This window comes from Geotrypetes seraphini, chromosome 2 (assembly GCF_902459505.1).
Source record: "Geotrypetes seraphini chromosome 2, aGeoSer1.1, whole genome shotgun sequence".
NCBI classification, from domain to species: domain Eukaryota; kingdom Metazoa; phylum Chordata; class Amphibia; order Gymnophiona; family Dermophiidae; genus Geotrypetes; species Geotrypetes seraphini.
The window spans coordinates 468,445,950-468,452,046 of record NC_047085.1 but is presented as its reverse complement, the minus strand read 5'-3'; positions in this window follow the sequence as shown (position 1 = coordinate 468,452,046).

Below are 6,097 nucleotides of genomic sequence, written 5' to 3'. Positions count from 1 at the left end.
GGCTAATGACAATGTGGGTGCATGAAGCTATGAGAGTTATTGAGCTCCGAGTGTCACCACTGAAGCCCAGTAAGCATTACAGATAAAAGATCGATGAAATCCTAAGTATTTTTTTTGAATGAAATGATGATATTAGTGCATGTTCATTAATGCAAGAAATAGAAAATTTGCCATTTTACTGCTGCGATTAACATTGCCTTAGCACATGGGAAAAATCTGCATAAGGGCCCGCTAAGGCCACTTTATACCAAAGCCAGTGGTGTAGCGAGGGGCATCTGGGGGCGGGGGCCTCCCTTCCCTATACCTTTTTATCTTTGGCATGAGCAGCCACCAACTTGCTGCCCACGTCGGCTTTGGTGTAGAGAGTTGCGCGGGGACAAAAATTCCACCCGTCCCCGCCAGGATCCTCTCCGTCCCCGCCCATCCGCGCAAGGAATTGCCTCCATCCCTGCCCGTCCCCATAAAATGCAGCAATTTACTTCTGACAGGATCATCAATTCCACAGTTTCTTTTGTGTTTGCACTGTTGTTTTCCTTGTGGAAACTCTTTGGTGGAACCCTTTTTTGTTTTCTGTTCAGGTAATTAACTTATAAACCCCCTCTTTTACTAAGGCTGACGTGTCCATTATATTATATGGACAAACCCTGCTTCCAAAGCCTTCCATCCCCGTGGGAGTCCTGTTGGCTAGAGGGGGGTCCCCGTGGGAGTCCCGTGGGCCAGAGGGGGGTCCCCGTGGGAGTCCCGTGGGTTAGGGGGGATTCCCGCGCAGACCCGTTCCCGTGCAGACCTCTACTTCGGTGCTCTCTCTCACTCTCTGACTTCACTTCCTAAGCGCGGGTCCCGGAAGTGACGTCAGAGAGAGTAGTGAAGCTGCCGCAGGCATCAAGTTGGTGGCTGCTCGCGCCAAAGATAAAAAGGTATGGGGGAAGGGAAAGGGCGCACACGCAGCAGGGGGAGGAGTGGGAAGGGAGAGGAGGAGGGGGGTCGGCGCCCCAAGCAAGATGGCGCCCATGGCGGACCACCCCTCCCTTACTACGCCACTGACCACAGTGTATTAAAATGACCTCTTAATCATATAAAATCACTTCCCCGTAAACTATGGGGTCCTTTTACTAAGGTGCACTAAGCGATTTAGTGCGCGTTAACCGAGGTGCCCTTAGCATTTAGCACGTGTGCTAATCTTTAGCATGAGCTAAATCAATTAGCGCACCTTAGTAAAAGGACCTCTATGTTATAAGCATATTCAAATGGAAAGACTGTCTGCTTTGAGAAAGATTTTGGTGCACATGCACTTCACAGGTTGCTTCCTTATCTTTTTGGAACAATATGCTGCTTTCCCTGTCTCACTGAACACTGATGAAAGCTCTTTTGTTGAAGAAAGCAGAAGGCTATGGAGAGTAGGTATTGTTTTAGGCTGGTGAGTCCTGTGGGAAGAGTCTGCCAGCTAATTGTTAAGATCCACACTGCCCACATTCGGCATTTCAGCAGCTGCACAGCAGAATAACGATGCGTGTGCCTTCGTGGCGGCGTTATTCAGCATGGTCATTTTTTTTTTCAGAAAAGAGCCCAATAACTCCTGACCCAAATGCTCTTTCGCTACGTGAGGAAATGTGCCTGCAGGCTGAATATCTCCCAAAATGAGCAGCCCAGGAGTGTAGCAGCACTGAGGCCTGTTTGAAGGAAGTTGGTGTAATGAGATTCTTTCCATGAAGGGCTGCAGTAATTTATTAGAACATTCACCTGCAACTGATGCTTTGGCGCCTCCGGGATGTCACATCTTGTTATCATCGTTGTCACACCTGAAAACTTGTATAAGTTCAAAGAAACTGAAATTTGGAATGGTAGTTAAAGTAAAAACATTTTACTGAAACATATATGAAAATCTGCAAGACACCAAATAAAGTAAGGGAACGTTTTACTGACCTGAGCTAAGATTTGCACCTAGCATGCATTAACAGCTTCAGTTACGGCACATGTGATATGATAAGAGGTCTACAACATCCTGAATGATATAGAATGGGTAAATAGGAATTGATTGTTTCTTCTTACAAAAAGTACTAAGACTGAGGTACACTAAAGGAAAGTACATGATAATACTTTTAAAACAAATAGGAGGAAATATTTTTTTCACCCAATAAATAGTTAAGCTCTGGAACCTGTTACCAGAGGATGTGATAACAGCAGTTAGCATATCTGCAGTAAAAGCTATGGCTGCAAAAGTAAAGATTTTTTGACAGAAGTAGGGTTGCCAGATTTTCCAATCAGAAAAGCAGGACCCCCCTAGACCCGCCCCCAGGCCCCCCAGTTCCGCCCATCCCTGTCCTGTAATGCCCAAATCCTGCCTGTCCCGCCCTAGCCCCGCTCCCCGCTGCCTACTCTTGTCGGGCAAGGAGGATGTCCACACATGTGTGGATGCCACGCGATGACGCCATTTGCGTATGACATCACGTGGCATCCACGCATGCGTAGTCTCATCCCTGCCCAACGCGATTTGAGAAGGCTTTTCAAAGCCGTCCAGACTCCTGGACATGTCCTCAAAAGGAAGACATGTCCAGGGATATCCAGATGTCTGGTAACCCTAGATAGGAGCAGCTACATCAAACGTGGAGGGGCATTTTTGATTTGATATCCAAAACCAAATATGAACGTTTTGTAGAACATGCGCAAAAATCCAGTAGCGAACATGACCATTTTTTTTTTTTTTAAACAGCAAAACTTTTATCTTTTTGTTTCAAAAATGGTCATTTCTCAGATGTGTTTGTCCTCAGTGTGTCTGCCTTTTTGAAAAAGAAAAATGCAAAAAAAGTCATTGGGATGTAGGAGGCCAACATTTATAGTAGACTGACCACACAGACAATCCAGCAGAGCAGTGGGACGCTCTAGGGAGCACAGCAGTGAACTTTGCTTAAAAAGGCCCAGGGTCACATCTCACCATAGCACCCTTATACTGTAAGATGAGCCCTCCAAAACCCACCTAAAACCTACTGGACCCTTATGCCTGCAACACTTATCTGGCTGGCAAAGAGCTATGGAGTGCAGATATTGCTTTAGGCTAATAGGTTAGTGAGTTCTGTGGAAAAAGTCTCCCAGCTAGTCATTAAGATGCACACATTCAGTAACTGAGCACTTTACAACAGAATCAGAAGTTCATAGGTCCGTGGGAACCTTATTCAGAATAGAGCCAAATAAATCCTGGCCCACTCCAAATATTTTTTCAGTGCATAAGGAAATGTGCCACAGACTGAATTTCTCCAAATCATACAACTCAGAGGTATAACAGCACCGAGGGCAAGCAGTAAGACATTAATTTATTAATAGGTTCGTTGGCAGCAGAGTATTGTCCATTTACCCCCACTCTCTGTTTCCTATCCACCAACCAGTTTTTAAGCCACGTGAGTATTTCACCCTCGATTCCATGGTTCGCAATTTTATGAAGTAGTCATTCATGCAGGACATTGTCGAACGCCTTCTGAAAATCCAGATATACAATGTCGACCGGGTCACCCTTATCTATCTGCCTGTTTACTCCCTCGAAGAAGTGCTGGAAGTTCGTCAAGCAAGATCTTCCTTTGCTGAAGCCATGCTGGCTGGTCCTCATCAGATTGTGTCCGTCAAGGTGATCAATGATGAGGTCCTTTATCAGTGCCTCTACCATCTTTCCTGGTACTGAGGTCAGACTCACCAGTCTGTAGTTTCCCGGATCTCCCCTTGAACCATTCTTGAAGATCGGCGTAACATTCGCCACTTTCCAGTCTTCCGGAATCCTTCCTGATTTGATCGACAGATTGGCTATTAGTTGGAGCAGTTCAGCTATAACCCCTTTCAGTTCCTTGATTACCTTCGGATGGATGCCATCCAGTCCCGGGGATTTATAGTTTTTAAGTCCCGTTCTGCAACAGTTCTTGCTAGGATCTCACCATTTAGGGTGTAAGTCTCGCATGGATTTTGAATGCACCTTGGCAGTCAAAATCCATGCGAGACTTACACCCTAAATGGTGAGATCCTAGCAAGAACTGTTGCAGAACGGGACTTGGGGGTAATCATCAGTGAAGACATGAAGGCTGCCAATCAAGTGGAGCGGGCTTCATCTAAGGCTAGGCAGATCATGGGATGTATACGCAGGAGTTTCGTCAGCCGCAAGCCTGAAGTCATTATGCCACTGTATAGATCCATGGTGAGGCCTCATCTGGAATACTGTGTACAATTCTGGAGGCCTCATTACCGCAAGGATGCACTGAGGCTTGAGTCGGTCCAGCGAATGGCCACCCGGATGGTCTCGGGACTCAAGGATCTCCCGTACGAGGAACGGCTGGATAAATTACGGCTATACTCACTTGAGGAACGCAGAGAGAGGGGAGACATGATCGAGACGTTCAAATACCTCACGGGCCGTATCGAGGTAGAAGAAGATATCTTCTTTTTCAAAGGTCCGACGGCGACAAGAGGACATACATGGAAAATCAGGGGCGGGAAATTGCACGGCGACACCAGGAAATACTTTTTCACCGAAAGAGTGGTTGATCACTGGAATAGACTTCCACTTCAGGTGATTGAGGCGAGCAGCGTGCCTGATTTTAAGAAGAAATGGGATCGTCACGTGGGATCTCTGCACAGAGATAAATAGGGGAGGGTCATTGGGGTGGGCAGACTAGATGGGCCGCGGCCCTTATCTGCCATCTTTTTCTATGTTTCTATATCAATCTATCTGTATACCTTTTCTAGACTGACCGTCAACCCTGTCAGTTTCCCGTCTTCGTTTCCTGCGTATAGCCTGTTGGCTTCCAGTATGTTGTGTATATCCTCTTCGGTAAATACAGACGCAAAAAATGTGTTCAGTTTGTCGGCGATGGCTTTGTCCTCCTTTATCACTCCCTTTATTCCATGGTCATCCAACAGCCCCACCACTTCCTTCGCGGGTCGTTTCCCCTTAATATATTCCATTTGTTCCCGGAATTTTGGCCCATAGATATTCTACCTTATTTTTCATTTCCGGCATGTTCTCTCCAGTAGACTCAATTCGCTCTTTGATGTATAGGGCAATACCCCCACCTTTTTGACTTACTCTGTCTCTGTGGTATAGCTTGTATCCTGGCAGCACAGTGTCCCAGACGTTTTCCTCATTCCACCATGTTTCCATGATGCCGATGATGTCAAGGTTATCTTTTTGTTGCCATAGCTTCCAATTCCCCTATCTTATTCCTTAGGCTCTTTGCATTCATGTACATACTCTTGAGTTTGCAGCCTGTTACTTTCTTGCATTTCTTTCCCTCTTGTGTCCGTTTCGATCCATCAGGATTTCTGTCTTGTCTAAGATCCGATGAGTCTTCCCTGCAATCTACCTGCCTGGTATACCATTTCCCGAACCATCTACTCTTGGTCAACTGTTGGCTTTCTCCTTCTTCCTAGTTTAAAAACTTCTCAATTTCTCACTTGATATTGCTTGCAAGTAGCCTCGTTCCGTTTCCACTGAGGTGGAGTCCATCCTTCCTGTATAGCTTGCTCTTCCCCTAGAACGTAATTCAGTTGCGCACAAAGTGGAATCCTTCCTCAAACCAGCGCCTCATCCATGTATTGACTGTTTACAGCTCCGTCTGCCTCTTCTCGTCGGCCCTGGGTACCAGCAGGATCTCTGAGAATGCTACCCTTGGCGTTCTGGTCTTCAGCTTCCCTCCTAGAATCCGGAACTGTTCCTTCAGTGCTTCCCTGCTGTAGTTCCTGTTGCTCACGTTGTTTGTCCCCATGTGGATCACCACCGCCATATCTTCCTCTTCCATGCTGTTGATGATCCTGTGGATGCGGCTCACTATATCTTCTACCTTGGCTCCTGGTGGGCAGGTCACCAGCCAGTCCTGTCTTCATCCCGATGTTCACATACAGAATGGGGGGAACACCGCTAGGGGTCAGTAACCTGGAGAGAGACCTGGGAGTTATGGTAGATGCAACACTGAAGGCATCGGCGCAGTGCGCCACAGCCTCAAAGAAAGCAAACAGAATGTTGGGTATCATTAAGAAGGGTATTACGACCAGGACGAAGGAAGTCATCATGCCGCTGTATCGTGCAATGGTGCGGCCGCATCTGGAGTACTGTGTCCAGTAC